The sequence below is a fragment of the Monodon monoceros genome, unplaced genomic scaffold (assembly GCF_005190385.1).
Source record: "Monodon monoceros isolate NGI ecotype Baffin Bay Population unplaced genomic scaffold, NGI_Narwhal_1 Super_Scaffold_5, whole genome shotgun sequence".
NCBI lineage: Eukaryota > Metazoa > Chordata > Mammalia > Artiodactyla > Monodontidae > Monodon > Monodon monoceros.
In genome coordinates, this window is record NW_021703782.1 from 98,805,414 (window position 1) to 98,823,649 (window position 18,236).

Sequence of the window (18,236 nt, forward strand, 5' to 3'; positions counted from 1 at the left end):
GAATGTTCCATGAGTCTAAGCAGTGTGATTTCCGAGGCAGATTATATATACTAACCACATTCTCTTAGACCTTCCATCACCTTAACCCATTTCTTCTTACTTTAACAGATAAAGCAAGGACCACCCTTGGCAACCCCAAGTCAACTGATAGCATCGTTCAAGTTAGGGTAGAGTCTGTAGTTACAAGTTTTATTTATAGAGTAAAAGTCTTACTTCGGTCATTTCATATGCTGAAGGATATTGGCTATATTTGGTGTGTCCATGATACTGAGAAATGTTAATGTCTTTATTTATAAAGTTTTCAGAAAAAAAAGCACCCCTCATGTTTGAATGTTTTATTCTTCATATTAAGCTCTTTAAACTTCCCGGCAGCTCTTGTTTCATTTAAAAAATCTTAAATTTGAGACATAAACTTCGTGACAGCGTGGGTCCCTTTAAAGGTTATATATGCCCTGCCAGCAGAGAAATAAGGCCAGTTGAGTGTTCTAACCACAGGATGGTAAAAGTCATGTTCAGGTTAGAAGAATCAATTAGAGTGAGAACGAGGCTGTGTAAATTTCAGGACTCAAATGGCAAAATATGAAGACAGGGCTGAATTTAAATCACATTGCCTGACGTGATTGTATTTCATTTCCTGATTGGCAAGACAGCTCTAAATGGGGTATTAAACTGGGTTAAGAAAGCAGTTTTCTTCCTATTTAAAACAATACACAGGGAGAAAAACAAATAGATCCAGGGAAGGGTAACAACAAATTTGAGGATTTATATGAGTATTTGAGAAGAGACAGAGAGCCTGTTGGGGGCGGGGGAATGTATTTGAAGTCAGGATTCTGGAAGGGGAGACTTTGAGTCTCCTCCTGCATCAGATGAAAGCAGGCACGTGACTGCTTGGCTGGGTCTCGGCTGGCCGGGGGCAGTCAACTCCGTGGTGATGTGCTGCGAATCTGTGCGGTGCTTTACATCAGCTGCAGATCTGATGTTTATAAGCAAACAACAGCTTTAGAATCTTGAAATAGACACCAAGAGTGTGTCCATGGTTCCCAGCCAGTCTGACAGTGGAGCTAAGAGGCAGAGGAGATTGCTGGATAAGGGAGCAGCCTCTGGAATCCCCTGCATTCCAATCCCAGCTGGGGCAAATAGTAAAGCTCGCTGAGACTCAGTTTTGTCATCTGTAAAATGGGGAGGGGGTATGAATTGGGCCTAATTTGCTGGGTTGTTCTTAGGATTAAATTATATCAGCTAGTTAAGGCATTGAGCATACTGCCTGGTTCATAGGAAACACCCCAATACTGTTGGTTATTATTATCATATTATTATTATTCAATATAGGAAAGAGTTGGTGGCTGTGAAAAGAAGAAAAACTACTGAAATGGTTTCATCACCAAACTTCACTCCTTCCTGACCACGCCCAACATTCTTTCCATCCAAACTATACTCCCAGGGCTAGCTCACCTCTCTCTTGGTCTTATCCCGACTCTGATCATAACTACAGTAAATTAAGAGAACAGCTCTTAGTGTAGCAGCAGGACTGCTGGATTTGAAGGCTGAAAGCCTGCGTCCAAAACTGTTACTGCTACTTAGAAGCTCTGCGGGCACCAGGAAGTTACTGTGCCTCCTTGAGCCTCAGTCTCCTCATCTATAAAGTGGGATAATTAACACATCCTGCCTGCCTTGAAAGCCCATTGGGGGGATCAACTAACTCAGATCATGTGAAAGTGTCTTTACAGAACATTGAGTAGAGTTTCCTGCAGAATGGATGTCTGTATATGTATAACTGAACCACTTTACTGTACACCTGAAACTAACACAACAGTGTAAATCAACTATACCCAAATATAAAATAAAAAGTAAATTTTTTTAAAAAAGTGCCCTTAGAAGACAGGGCACTGTCACAGTGGTAGCATTACAACTGCCTCCGAGCCCTGCTTTGACCAGATCTCCCATTTAGACACACCTTTAAAGCAAAACTACTCTCATAATGCTTCTAACTTAGTTTGCCTCCCTCTGCAAACTACCCATTCTGTACTTTAGAGAAAAAGGGAAAAGGAGAAAACAAGGCAGGCATCCCAAAACAGTGGAGGAGCTAAGCCAGAATAACAATGACAGCACATCTGCCTGTGGTCTCCATCCCCAGGGCAGACATCCCCAAATCTAAACATCACTTCCTCTCACTGAGCCTACATAGAGCTTCAGGATCCTTCTTAACCCAGTGCTCCAAGTAACCACCACTGTTTATGTCACTACTTCCCACACCATCAAATGGAGGACCTCATTTAAAGATAGCAAAAATGAAAATAAATGGGGTAAAATTCTGAACTATGGAGTCAGACTTGGATTCTAATCCCAACTGTAGCACTTACTAGAATCACTCTGCACCCCATTTCCTTATTTATAAAATGGTCACAGATATGTCTGCTTGGTAGGAGACTTGCAATATTTCAACCAGAAAACATCTGCCAAATAGTAAAAACACAGTCATTATTAACTACTATTATTATCATTAATAATTTACTTCCTCTTATTTGATGTTCTCTGTAAGGTTAGCTTCTCCCCTTTCTCCTTCCAAAGCAAATGAATGAGCAAAAAAACACTCAGAATCACTTAGAAGAATCATGGGTTTTAAAGAGACAGACTTAGGATTGAATAGCATTACTGCTATTACTAATTGTACAATCTTAAGAAAGTTGTTCCAAACCTCTTTATAAAAGAAGGAAAACCTTGCAGGATATGGGAAGGATTAAATGGGATACTATACATAATGTACTCGGCCCTCAGTGGGCTCCGCTGATCAACATTTCAGATATTATTTGGAAAAGAATGAATGAGTATCCAGCATAATAGGATCAGCTCAAATCCATTGGAAACATTACAGAGGAAACATTTTCCTGAGAAGGTTAAAATGAAATCAAATGTCTGAGGTAGATTAAACTTTTTTTCTCTCTCTCTTTCTCCGCATGTCAGATTTGTTTCCAAAGGATTTCATCTGCATAATGGAATTTGCTGATTTTGAATAGATGGTGCAGTGTGCACAGGAGCTTTCTTTAAAGGATAAAGAACTGGAGGTTATTTATATGTCATTTGTAAGACTGTCTCCTCTGATTTCTCAGTTTTTTAACACCCACAGAATCCCACATTGCAGTCACCCATGTTTTCCCTTTCCATCTGAACATAATATGCTCTGTAATCTGAAGTTTCTGGGAACTAAAGGGAATGCTGTATGCTCTACATCCATTCTTGGAGATTCCCAATGCCCATTCACCTAATAAAGGCACTGAAAAGTCCTGCAATGTAAAAAATATGTATGTTTAACACAGTACTCTTCCAATGTATCTGACTACAGAAAACTTTTTTTTTCAGGTTAACGCTTTCTTAACATCCCACATAATTACTATTTGAAAAAAGTGCTATTGTGTTGAATTCCTCAAAATGACCAATAAAGGGAGAATTAAAATCTGAACATTCACTGTGGTTGTCAGGAAGTGATAACAGAAAACACAAAATGAAGTGTTAACCAGAGACTGTATTACCTTCTGTTGTGAGGTGAATTGTGTCCTGGAAAGATAAGTTGAAGCCCTAAATCCCAGTACCTGTGAATGTGACCTTATTTGGAAACAGGGTCAAGTTAAGATGAGGTCATACTGGATTAGGGTGGACCCTAAATCCAGTGACTGGTGTCCTTGTGAAGAGAGAGAGATTTGGAGACACAAAGAGCAGACACAGGAAAGGGAGCTATGTGGAAATGGAAGCAGAGATCAGAGTTACGCTGCCATAAGCCCAGGAACACCACGGATTGCCAGCCACGACCCAAAGCTGGAAGAGGCCAGGAAAAACTTACCCCTAGAGGCTTCTGAGGGAGCATGGGGCACTGCCAACAACTTTATTTCAGATTTCTGTTCTCCAGAAATTTGCGAGAATAAATTTCTATTGTGTCAAGCCACCTAGTTGGTGGAATTTAGTTACGGCAGCCCTGGGAATCTAGTCTACTTGGCTGCTAGATTTTTCTTCTCCATTACTGGTTACTCCTTTCCTAACCATTACATGTTGGAGTACGCCAGGTGGAAGGCCTTGAACCCTTTTCTTCACTCTATTATAGCGTAGATGTTACGTGATGGTTCGAGCCAGGACCCTGGCTTTATTTAATATCATCTATGCGTTGATGAATCCACGTTGCTTATTTAAGATGTACTCAGTGTGCCCCAAACGGAACCTTAGATTCCAACCTTTAAAAAAATTTTTTTTACAAAAGCTCTGTTCCTCACCTAGAACCCTCCGTCTCAGGAATGAGCACTTCATTCCTCCTCCCAACCCCCCTTCCTCAGGTCAAAAGCCTAGGAATCACCCTTGAGTCCTCTCATTTCCCCAACACCCACCACCAATCCGGTAGCAAATCCTGTTGAGTCCACCTTTAAAACACATCCAGGGCTTCCCCGGTGGTGCAGTGGTTGAGAGTCCGCCTGCCGATGCAGGGGACGCGGGTTCGTGCCCTGGTCCACGATGATTCCACACGCCGCGGAGCGGCTGGGCCTGTGAGCCGTGGCCGCTGGGCCTGCGCGTCCGGAGCCTGTGCTCCACAACGGGAGAGGCCACGACAGTGAGAGGCCCACGTACTGCAAAAAAAACCCCAAAAAACAAAAAACAAAAGAAACACATCCAGAAGGTAGTCACTTTCACCACCTCCATCCCTCACACACCTCGCCACCATCGTCTTGCTTACGTGACTGTACTACAGCAGATGCCATCCTGGCCTCTCTGCTTCTATTCTCAGCCTTGACTGTCTAGTCTTGAAACAGGAGCCAGAATCTTCACATCAAATCATAAATCTAGTCGTGCCCTTCTCATGTGAAGGATTCCCCTCAAAGGATTCACATCCCCGTAGAAGAAAGTCCTAAGTTGTCACCATGGCCCACAAGCTCAGTCCCTGGCTGTCGCTCTGACCTCATTTCCTCCCACTGTTGCCCTCCTTCTGCTCCAGCTGCACTGGCCTTCTTGGGGCTCTCTAATGAGCAAGCAGATTTGCACCTTGGGGTCTTCATTTGCTGTGTCCTCACCCTGGAGCACCCTTCTCCCTGATATCCACATGCATATTCCCTTGCTTCAATCAAGTTTCTCACAAAGCCCCCTCTTCCTAAAGTCCTTCCCTTACTACCCTGTTGAAAATGTAACCTCCACCATCATGCCCTGATCTGCTATAGAACATTACACGGTGTGTGTGTGTGTGTATGTGTGTGTGTGTGTGTGTGTGTGTGTGCGCGTCCCATTAGAATGTGCTCAAGTGGAGAAGGAGATTTTTTTTTTTTTTTTTTGCCGTACGCGGGCCTCTCACTGTTGTGGCCTCTCCCGTTGCAGAGCACAGGCTCCAGACGCGCAGGCCCAGCGGCCATGGCTCACAGGCCTAGCTGCCCCATGGCATGTGGGATCTTCCTGGACTGGGACACGAACCCGTGTCCCCTGCATCGGCAGGCGGACTCTGAACCACTGCGCCATCACGGAAGCCCGAGAAGGAGATTTTGACTGTCTTATCCACTGCTGTGTTCTCAGCACCTAGGAGAGTACCTAGTATACTATAGGGGCTCAAAAATATTTATTGAATCAATTAATTAATTCTTTCCAGAAGGTTGGGCTGCACAGAAAAAATTTACCACTCTCAAAAATACCTAAAATTAAAAAAAAAAAAAAAGCTCTCAATAAAAGCTGAAAACATGGCAGCTCAGTGACAATGATTTTCGGGCAAACAGAAATGAAGTCTTCTTGGACTGTCAGAGCTCTCTCTCTGGGTTTGTGGAAAAAACACAGTTTCTAAAATCACTCCCTACATAAATCATTTGAATCTTCTTTGCCTTATTTTTCACCTCTGAATTGTAGAGAAAATTATTTTAAAGTCCATAGGGCAATGTTTCTAAATTGGTGTACAAGTATCACATACTTCGAGAAATTTTTTAGAAGTTTTATGTCTCATAGTCCAAAACAGGTTTTCGCATGAAACTGTTACAACAACCTTGTAATAATGATAATCTTAATTAAGAGTTTGCTGAAAGCTGGTGACTTTTCAAACATTCTCTTAGTTAAACCTCCAATATTCCCAGCAGGAAGGTTTTATCATGAACCCCATTTTCCAGATTGGGAAACTGAGATTGGGAGAGATTAAGTAACTTCTCAAGGGCTTATGGCTAGTAAGTGGGAAGTGGGCACTCCGACCCAGACACTCTGATTTTACAGCCTAGTCTCTTGACCAAAACACTATCTTTCATGGCCTCAACCAACAAGGCAAAGTTACATAATCAATATGAGATATTATTACTTCCCTTTTATAGAAAAATAAACCTTAGGCTCACAGAAAGGAAAGGGGTCACCCAAGGTCACAGAGCAAAAGCCTTCACCCAGGTCTCCAGATCATATTTCAATAACATTTTTAGTAATAAAAGATACCCTATGAATAGTGTCCATATAATGGGGACAGCTATTCATAGGGTACCTATTCATAGGGTACTCAAATGCAGAAGACATTTGAGCAGCAGATGGGGACAAGGGTTATGTGCATATCAGTGCTGAGTCCCAGAGAGGGAAATTGACCAGCCCAAGGTCACACAGAGAGTCAGCTCTTGAACTTGCCTCTCAGGGCCAATATACTTTTCCCTATGTCACCTAGAGGCCTTCAATATATGATATAAGCCATCAGGCCACATGTATACAATGCCTAAAACCAGTACAAATGTTGGGAGAAACTGTGTTGTGTGTGTTTATGTATATTTATGAATACAGTGAAGGCGAGTGGAGGGTTTTTTAGCTTGATTTTTTAAAAATTATTTGGGGACTATTTTGGTAACATCTTTTGGAGATTAAGTCCAATTAGGAAACAGATGGCACCGAAATATTGTCAAACATATCGGATCAGTGGCAAATCACTGACTTAATTATTTAAATAATTAAAATGTATATTTACACCTGATTGTCCAAGCAAGGGTGAAAAGATTGATTTCAGGGATGGTTATGAGCGCTGGCAGAGAATCAAGTCAAAAATAAGTCACGTCCAAGGTACTGCTTCAAGACCTCTTCCACATCTGGCCCTAGAAGGGCATTTGGGAGGCAGAAGCAAGAACCCAATGGCAAGGAAAAAAAGTCGTCTGAGCATCCTGGGATTGTGAGGTGAGGCTGGGCTTGGTGAAGCTGTCTCAATAAGAGAAGACACAAGGACTTCATTTCTATGGCTCTAATCCTACCTTTCTCTTCCCAAGAGTGTTTTAAGGCTTCTCATTGCCCACAGACTCACGTTCCCTATTCCAAACCCACATCAGACTCACCTACCATTATAGCTTTACTTTCATTTATCCACTTTCACCAACAGAGCAACTCATTGCATCATAATAATTAGGAGAACAGATTTGAGGAATGACCTGTGTTCTAGCCTTGGCTTTGTCACCTGGCTCAGTTTTAATGTCTGTAAAATGGGAATAATAACAGCTCAAAAATGTATCAAGTGTTTCCTATGAGCCGTGTTTTATGCCATGCACTCTGTATTCATAACATTATTTACTGCTCACAACATCTCTATGTAATTGCCTCCATTTTCTAAAGAGGGGAACTGAAGTTTAGCAAAAAGTAAGCAACTTGCCAGTATTAGTTCAGAGGAGGTTTGCCTGTGTGTAATGCAAAACCTAAAGCAACAGTGACTTAAATATGAAAGAAGCGTGTTTCTCTTTTGCACATCTAAGCAGCCCAAAGCATCCTTCATGGCCCTGTGATCATCAGGTCTAACTCTTTCTATTTGGTCCTCCAAACACCGTCAACACATAGCTTCCACCTCAGAATCCAAAATGGCTACTTCAGCTCCAGCCATCAGTTCATACACTCCAGGAAGAAGCGAAAGGAAGGAGAATGGTATGCCCTTCACCTTAAGGACAAATCTCAGAAGGTGGGGGTACTGCCTCAGCTCTGTTCCCATTGGCAAACACTTGCTCACACGGCCACACCTAACATCAGAGGATGTTGGGAAATGCAGTCTTTATTCTGGGGAAGAATGTGTCCAGCTTTAGGAGCCAGCCTCCAAGACGGCCTCCAAAGATCTTCAACTCCTGATATTTATGGTCTTGTGCAGTCTTCTCCTACACTGAATCGGGGTACATATGTGTGACCAATAGAATACAAAATGAGTAATGGTGTGTGACTTCCAAGATTAGGGCATAAGCAGCATTGCAATTTCCGCCTTGGTCTCTTAAATTATGTATTTTAGAAAAAGCTCACCACCATGCCATCAAGACACTCCAGTGGCCCTAGGGACATGTCCACATGTAGAAGAACTAAACCTCAACTTGTCAGCCACATGAGTGTGCTAACTTAAAAGCATCAGGCCTGCAGAGAGAGTAGACCTTCAGATGACTACAGCGCCAATGGATATGATAGACCCAGAGCCAGAAACACACCGCCAAGCTGCTTCAAATTCCTGATGCAACGGAAACCATGAAAACTAATTAGTAATTGTTGATGTTTTAAGCCACTAAGTTTTGGGGTGATTCATTACACAGTGATAACTAAGTAATTCAATTAACACTTGGGAGTTTTATTATGGAAGAGGAAGGAGAGAACAGATATACCAGGAGGCAATTAGCCATCTCTTTCCTACTGCACACACTTAAATCTAATAAGGGCAAGATACAAACCCACATCTGACTTAGGAGCCTGTATTTTTTTTTAACATCTTTATTGGAGTATAACTGCTTTACAATCATGTGTTAGTTTCTGCTGTAAAACAAAGTGAATCAGCTATATGTATACATATATCCCCATATCCCTTCCCTCTTGCATCTCCCTCCCACCCTCCCTATCCCACCCCTCTACATGGTCACAAAGCACCGAGCTGATCTCCCTGTGCTACGTGGCTGCTTCCCACTAGCTATCTATTTTACATTTGGTAGTGTATATATGTCCATGCCACTCTCTCACTTCGTCCCAGCTTACCCTTCCCCATCTCCACGTCCTCAAGCCCATTCTCTACGTTTGTGTCTTTATTCCTGTCCTGACCAAAGTTCTTCAGAACCATTATTTTTTCTTAGATTCCATATATATGTGTGTTAGCATATGGTATCTGTTTTTCTCTTTCTGACTTACTTCACTCTGTATGACAGACTCTAGGTCCATCCACCTCACTACAAATATCTCAATTTCGTTTCTTTTTATGGCTGAGTAATATTCCATTGTATATATGTGCCACATCTTCTTTATTCATTCATCTCTTAATGGACACTTAGGTTGCTTCTATGTCCTGGCTATTACAAATAGAGCTGCAACGAACATTGTGGCACATGACTGTTTTTGAATTATGGTCTCAGGGTATATGCCCATTAGTGGGATTGCTGGGTTATATGGTAGTTCTACTTTTAGTTTTTTAAGGAACCTCCATACTGTTCTCCATAGTGACTCTATCAATTGACATTCCCACCAACAGTGCAAGAGGGGTCCTTTTCCTCTACACCCTCTCCAGCATTTATTGTTTGTAGATTTTTTGATGATGGCCATGCTGACCAGCGTGAGGTGATACCTCACTGTAGTTTGGATTTGCATTTCTCTAATGATTAATGACGTTGAGCATTCTTTCATGTGTTTGTTGGCAATCTGTATGTCTTCTCTGGAGAAATGTCTACTTAGGTCTTCTGCCCATTTTTTGATTGGGTTATTTCTTTTTTTGATATTGAGCTGCATGAGCTGATGGTATATTTTGGAGACTAATCCTTTGTCAGTTGTTTCATTGGCAAATATTTTCTCCCATTCTGGGGGTTGTCTTTTCATCTTGTTTATGGTTTCCTTTGCTGTGCAAAAGCTTTAAAGTTTCACTAGGTCCAATTTGTTTATTTTTGTTTTTATTTCCATTTCTCTGGTGATGGGTCAAAAAGGATCTTGCTGTGGTTTATGTCATAGGGTATTTGGCCTATGTTTTCACCTGAGAGTTTTATAGTGTCTGGCCTTACATGTAGGTCTTTAATCCATTTTGAGTTTACTTTTGTGTATGGTGTTAGGGAGTGTTCTAATTTCATTCTTTTACATATAGTTGTCCAGTTTTCCCAGCACCACTTATTGAAGAGACTGTCTTTTCTCCATTGTATATTCTTGCGTCCTCTGTTGTAAATTAGGTGACAATATGTGCATGGGTTTATCTCTGGGTTTTCTATCCTGTTCCATTGATCTATGTTTCTGTTTTTGTGCCAGTACCATACTGTCCTGATTACTGTAGCTTTTTAGTATGGTTTGAAATCCGGGAGACTGATTCCTCCAGCTCCATTTTTCCTTCTCAAGATTGCTTTGGCTGTTCGGGGTCTTTTGTGTTTCCATACAAATTGTGAAATTTTTTGTTCTAGTTCTGTGAAAAATGCCAGTAGTAGTTTCATAGGGATTGCATTGAATCTGTAGATTGCTTTGGGTAGTATAGTCATTTTTACAATGTTGATTCTTCCAATCCAAGAACGTGGTATATCTCTCCATCTGTTGGTATCATCTTTAATTTCTTTCATCAGTGTCTTATAGTTTTCTGCATACCGGTCTTTTATCTCCTTAGGTAGGTTTATTCCTAGGTATTTTATTCTTTTTGTTACAATGCTAAATGGGTGTGTTTCCTTAATTTCTCTTTCAGATTTTTCATCATTAATGTATAGGAATGCCGGAGATTTCTGTGCAATAACTTTGTATCCTGCTACTTTACCAAATTCATTGATTAGCTCTAGTAGTTTTCTGGCAGTATCTTTATGATTCTCTGTGTATAGTATGTCATGTCATCTGCAAACAGGGACAGTTTTACTTCTTCTTTTCCGATTTGGATTCCTTTTATTTGGTTTTCTTCTCTGATTGCTGTGGCTAAAACTTCCAAAACTATGTTGAATAATAGTGGTGAGAGTTGACAATCTTGTCTTGTTCCTGATCTGAGTGGAAATGGTTTCGATTTTTCACCATTGAGAATGATGTTGGCTGTGGGTTTGTCACATAGGGCCTTTATTACGTTGAGGTAAGCTCCCTCTATGCCTACTTTTTGGAGGGTTTTTTTTCATAAATTGGTGTTGAATTTTGTCAAAAGCTTTTTCTGCATCTATTGAGATGATCATATGGTTTTTTCTCCTTCAATTTGTTAATATGGTTTATCACATTGATCGATTTGCATATATTGAAGGATCCTTGCATTTCTGGGATAAACCCCATTTGATCATGGTGTATGATCCTTTTAATGTGCTGTTGGATTCTGTTTGCTAGTATTTTTGCATCTATGTTCATCAGTGATATTGGCCTATTGTTTTCTTTTTCTGTGACATCTTTGTCTGGTTTTGGTATCAGGGTGATGATGACCTCATAGAATGAGTTTGGGAGTGTTCCTCCTCTGGTATATTTTGGAAGAGTTTGAGAAAAATAGGTATTAGCTCTTCTCTAAATGTCTGATATAATTTCCCTGTGAAGCCATCTGGTCCTGGGCTTTTGTTTGTTGGAAGATTTTTAATCACAGTTTCAATTTCAGTGCTTGGGATTTGTCTGTTCATATTTTCTCTTTCTTCCTGGTTCAGTCTCGGAACATTGTGCATTTCTAAGAATTTGTCCATTTCTTCGTCATTGTCCATTTTATTGGCATAGAGCTGCTTGTAGTAATCTCTCATGATCCTTTGTATTTCTGCAGTGTCAGTTGTTACTTCTCCTTTTTCATTTCTAATTCTATTGATTTGAGTATTCTTCCTTTTTTCCTTGATGAATCTGGCTAATGGTTTATTAATTTTGTTTTTCTTCTCAGAGAACCACTTTTTAGTTTTATTGATCTTTGCTATTCTTTCCTTCATCACTTTTTCACTTATTTCTAATCTGATCTTTATGGTTTCTTTCCTTCTGCTAACTTTGGGAGTTTTTTGTTCTTCTTTCTCTAATTGCTTTAGGTGTAAAGTTAGGGTGTTTATTTAAGATGATTCTTGTTTCTTGAGGTAAGATTGTATTGCTCTAAACTTCCCTCTTAAAACTGCTTTTCCTGTATCCCATAGATTTTGGGTCATTGTGTTTTCATTGTCCTTTGTTTCTAGGTATTTTTTGATTTCCTCTTTGATTTCTTCAGTGATCTCTTGGTTATTTAGTAGTGTATTGTTTAGCCTCCACGTGTTTGTATTTTTTACAGATTTTTTCCGATAATTGGTATCTAGTCTCATAGTGTTGTGGTCAGAAAAGATACTTGATACAATTTCAATTTTCTTAAATTTACCGAGGCTTGATTTGTGACCCAAGATATGATCTATCCTGGAGAATGTTCCATGAGCACTTGAGAAGAAAGTGTATTCTGTTGTTTTGGGATGGAATGTCCTATGAATATCAATTAAGTCCACCTCGTTCAATGTATCATTTAAAGCTTGTGTTTCCTTGTTAATTTTCTTTTTGGATGATCTGTCCATTAGTGAAAGTGGGGTGTTAAAGTCCCCTACTATGATTGTGTTACTTTCAGTTTCTCCCTTTATGGCTGTTAGCATTTGCCTTATGTATTGTGGTGCTCCTATGTTGAGTGCATAAATATTTACAAATGTTATACCTTCTTCTTGGATTGATCCCTTGATCATTATGTAGTGTCCTTCTTTGTCTCTTGTAATAGTGTTTATTTTAAAATCTATTTTGTCTGATATGAGAATTGCTACTCCAGCTTTCTTTTGATTTCCATTTGCGTGGAATATCTTTTTCCATCCCTTCACTTTCAGTCTGTATGTGTCCCTAAGTCTGAAGTGGGTCTCTTGTAGACAACATATATATTGGTCTTGTTTTTGTATCCATTCAGCCAATCTACGTCTTTTGGTTGGAGCATTTAATCCATTTACATTTAAGGTAATCATCAATATGTATATTCCTATTACAATTTTCTTAATTGTTTTGGATTTGTTATTGTAGGTCTTCTCCTTCTCTTGTGTTTCCTACCTAGAGAAGTTCCTTTAGCATTTGTTGTAAAGATGGTTTGGTGGTGCTGAATTCTCTTAGCTTTTGCTTGTCTGTAAAGGTTTTAATTTCTCCATCAAATCTAAATGAGATCCTTGCTGGGTAGAGTAATCTTGGCTGTAGATTTTTCCCTTTTATCACTTTATATATGTCCTGCCACACTCTTCTGGCTTACAGAGTTTCTGCTGAAAGATCAGCTGTTAACCTTATGGAGATTCCCTTGTATGGTAGTAGTTGCTTTTCCCTTGCTGCTTTTAATATCTTTTCTTTGTATTTAATTTTTGATAGTTTGATTAATATGTGTCTTAGCATGTTTCTCCTTGGATTTGTCCTGTATGGGACTCTCTGGGCTTCCTGGAGTTTATAGAATATTTCCTTTCCCCTCGTAGGGAAGTTTTCAACTATAATCTGTTCAAATAGTTTCTCAGTCCCTTTCTTTTTCTCTTCTTCTTCTGGGAACACTATAATTTGAATGTTGGTGCATTGAATGTTGTACCAGAGGTCTCTGAGACTGTCCTCAGTTCTTTTCATTCTTTTTCCTTTATTCTGCTCTGTGGTAGTATTTCCACTATTTTATCTTCCATGTCACTTAACCGTTCTTTTGCCTTAGTTATTCTGCTATTGATTCCTTCTAGAACATTTTTAATTTCATTTATTGTGCTGTTCATCACTGTTTGTTTGCTCTTTAGTTCTTCTAGGTCCTTGTTAAATGTTTCTTGTATTTTCTCCATTCTATTTCCAAGATTTTGTATAATCTTTACTATCATTACTCTGAATTCTTTTTCAGATAGACTGCTTATTTCCTCTTCATTTGTTTGGCCTGGTCGGTTTTAACCTTGCTCCTTCATCTGCTGCGTATTTCTCTGTCTTCTCATTTTGCTTAACTTACTGTGTTTGGGGTCTCCTTTTCACAAGCTGCAAGTTTGTAGTTACCATTGTTTTTGGTGTCTGCCCCTGGTGGCTAAGGTTGGTTCAGTGGGTTGTGTAGGCTTCCTGGTGGAGGGGAAGCCTACACAGGCACAGGGGTGCCTGTGTTCTGGTGGGTGAGGCTGGATCTTGTCTTTCTGGTGGGAAGGACCACCTTTGATTGTTTGGTTTTCGGTGTCTGTGAACTTATTATGATTTTAGGCAGCCTCTCTGCTAATGGATGGGATTGTTCCTGTCTTGCTAGTTGTTTGGCATGGGGTGTCCAGCACTGGAGCTTGCTGGACAAGCTGGGTCTTACTGTTGAGATGGAGATCTCTTGCCAATTGACATTATGTGGGGCCAGGAGGTCTCTTGTGGACCAATGTCCTGAACTCAGCTCTCCCATCTCAGAGGCTCAGGCCTAACACCTGGCTGGAGCACTCCCACCTCAGAGTCTCATGCCTGACACCTGACTGGAGCACCAAGACTCTGTCAGCCACACGAGGAGCCTCTATTTGTAACCAACACTCTGAATAACTTATGCCTTTCTCTAGATTCCTCTAGTGTATATTGTTCTTAGCAAGGAGTTTCGTCTTAAGTTGTGGTTGCCTTGTCCTATTCTTTGGAAGCTTCATGCATAGAAATACTTTTTCCCTTCCCTGTCTTGAAGGTAAGAGTCTATGGCTTCTTCCTCGCTCATCCTTCTTTCTTCCTTTCTTCCTATTTCTTCCTTCCTTTCTTTCTTTCATCTATTACCAGGTCTTCTTACTCAGCCAGGCCTGTCATTTCACCTCAAGGTTTGACTGAGGAAAGATCTTTCCCACTTTCACACACTAGGCTGGCAGGATTCTGTCCCTTGCAGGCTGTTGGCCAGAGGCTGACCTCAGTTATTTGCCATGTTCACCTCTCCATAGGGCATCTCACAACACAATAACTAGCTCCATAAGAGAAAGCAAGTTAAAGAGCAAGAGAGGGAGAGTGGATCAAGAGAAATATCAAAGTCTTTTGTAACCTAATCTTGGGAGGAATATTCTATTACTTTTGTTGTGTTCTAGTCATTAGAAGCAAATCACTCATGGCATATGGAAGCTTACGCTCAAGGGAAGGAAATTACACAAAGGCAGGAATTCCAGGCGGTGAGGCTTCTTGGGGACCTTCTTAGAAACTACCGTCTTTCTTTCCTTCTTTCCAATTCATATTCATCCATCCATCCATCAAGCTATCCATCCACTGTTCATTGAGGGGCCACCACTGTTCATGTAACAATCAGAGCTTTCGATGGCTCTCCACTGTCTGATTGGTCAAATCCATATTTCTCAATGGAGCATCCAAGACTCCCTATATTTTCCCCTGTCCTGTTGTTCAGCCTCATCTGCCACTATTTCCCATGTTCCAGTTTCTCCAGTGACTTTTGTTCTCCGTCTAAATCCATCACTTTCGTACCTCAGTCCCTCTCTCCATGACTCTCCTTCCAACTAGAATGGTTCTTGCTCAGAATCCTCTCTTTGTACCATGTAGTGCTTAGGAGCCCAAACTTTAGAGCCAGGCAGACTCAGAGTCCAATCAAAGGTAGTCACTTACCAGCTTCGATAAATAACTTAATCCTTCAAAGACTCTATTTCTTATCTGTGAAATGGGGACAAGAACCCTATGGAATTGCTGGATGAATTAATAAAATATGTAATTTATGTAATGTATGAGTACAACACTGGGAACATAAGTGCTCAATAAATGGCAGCTCTTGCAATTATCATGATCATTAGCCTCTCCTCTGAATCCTCATGGAAGAGCTACCACACATCTGTGCATTACACTACAGTTGACACCAATGTGCTCATGTCCATAATTGCATCTGATTCTCCCTGTAGGTTTAAAAGAGATGTATCATCTCTTGTTTACAGATGAGGAAAGAGACTCAGAGAGGTGAAGTGACAAGTCAAGGATCACACAGCCAGCTGATGAGGGGACCTGAACTAGAACTTGGCTTCCAACTCCAATCACTGGGTTCCTTTCTCTTACATGAAAATTCACTCCTCATCTTAACTTGGGTACGAGATCATGATGGCTAGAATCTCTTTTCTCTGGGTTCTTTTCCCTGTGAAGCGGTTTCCCAGCCCCCAGCGTGAATTGAGCTCTCAAACAAAGCCACAGTCTTTGGGAGAGACATGGAGCCTTGAGGGATGCTGCAGCTGCTGACAGACTACCACCTTCTATATGGATCTTTCCCCTTTACATGGAAAGACTCCAGAGCTCAAAGATCTGTCTCAAGGCTGAGAGCCCATTTAATTTCCTAGATGCACCAGGGACAATATGAAACGATCACGAAAATAACATCAGTGGGGGCCCTGAACCAAGATGGCGGAGTAGAAGGACGTGCTCTCACTCCCTCTTGTGAGAACACCAGAATCACAAATAGCTGCTGGACAATCATCGACAGGAGGACACTGGAACTCACAAAAAAGATACCCCACATCCAAAGACAAAGGAGAAGCCAAAATGAGATGGTAGGAGGGGCGCAATCACAGTAAAATCAAATCCCATAACTGCTGGGTGGGTGACTCACAGGCTGGAGAACACTTATACCACAGAAGTCCACCCACTGGAGTGAAGGTTCTGAGACCCACATCAGGCTTCCCAACCTGGGGGTCCAGCAAAGGGAGGAGAAATTCCTAGAGAATCAGACTTTGAAGGCTAGTGGGATTTGATTACAGGACTGGGGGAAACAGAGACCCCACTCTTGGGGTGCACACACAAAGTAGTGTGCACATCAGGACCCAGGGGAAGGAGCAGTGACCCCAGGGGAGACTGAACATACCTGCTAGTGTTGGAGGGTCTCCTGCAGAGGTGGGGGGTGACTGTGGCTCACCGTGGGGACAAGGACATTGGCAGCAGAAATTCCGGGAAGTACTCCTTGGCATGAGCCCTCCCAGAGTCTGCCATTAGCCCAACCAAAGAGCCCAGGTAGGCTACAGTGTTGGGTTGCCTTGGACCAAACAACCAACAAGGAGGGAACCCAGCCCCACCCATCAGCAGTCAGGTGGGTTAAAGTTTTACTGAGCTCTGCCCACCAGAGCAAGAGCCAGCTCTACCAGGAAACTTGCACAAGCCTTTTAGATAGCCTCATCCACCAGAGGGTAGACAGCAGAAGCAAGAAGAACTACAATCCTGCAGCCTGGGGAACAAAAACCACATTCACGGAAAGATAGACAAGATGAAAAGACAGAGGGCTATGTACCAGATGAAGGAACAAGATAAAACCCCGGAAAAACAATTAAATGAAGTGGAGATAGGCAACCATCCAGAAAAAGAATTCAGAATAAAGATAGTGAAGATGATCCAGGACCTTGGAAAAAGAATGGAGGCAAAGATCGAGAAGATGCAAGAAATGTTTAACAAAGTCCTAGAAGAATTAAAGAACAAACAGTTATGAACAATACAGTAACTGAACTGAAAACTACACTGGAAGGAATCAATAGCAGAATAACTAAGGCAGAAAAATGGATAAGTGACCTGGAAGACAGAATGGTGGAATTCACTGCTGTGGAACAGAATAAAGAAAAAAGAATGAAAAGAAATGAAGACAGCTAAAGAGACCTCTGGGACAACATTAAATGCAACAACATTCGCATTATAGGGGTCCCAGAAGGAGGAGAGAGAGAAAGGACCAGAGAAAATATTTGAAGAGATTATAGTCAAAAACTTCCCTAACATGGGAAAGGAAATAGTCACCCAAGTGCAGGAAGTGCAGAGAGTCTCATACAGGATAAACCCAAGGATAAACACACCAAGACACATAGTAATCAAATTGGCAAAAATTAAAGACAAAGAAAAATTATTGAAAGCAGCAAGGGAAAAATGACAAATAACATACAAGGGAACTCCCATAAGGTTAAGAGCTGATTTCTTAGCAGAATCTCTACAAGCCAGAAGGGAGTGGCATGATATACTTAAAGTGATGAAAGGGAAGAACCTACAACCAAGATTACTCTACGCGGCAAGGATCTCATTCAGATTCAATGGAGAAATCAAAAGCTTTACAGACTAGCAAAAGCTAAAGAATTCAGCACCACAAATGCTAAAGGAACTTCTCGAAGTGGGAAACACAAGAGAAGAAAAGGACATACAAAAACAAACCCAAAACAATTAAGAAAATGGGAATAGGAACATACATATCGATAATTACCTTAAACGTGAATGGATTAAATGCTCCGACCAAAAGACACAGGCTTGCTGAATGGACACAAAAACAAGACCCATATATGCTGTCAACAAGAGACCCACTTCAAACCTAGGGACACATACAGACTGAAAGTGAGGGGATGGAAAAAGATATTCCATGCAAATGGAAATCAAAAGAAAGCTGGAGTAGCAATACTCATATCACATAAAATAGACTTTAAAAT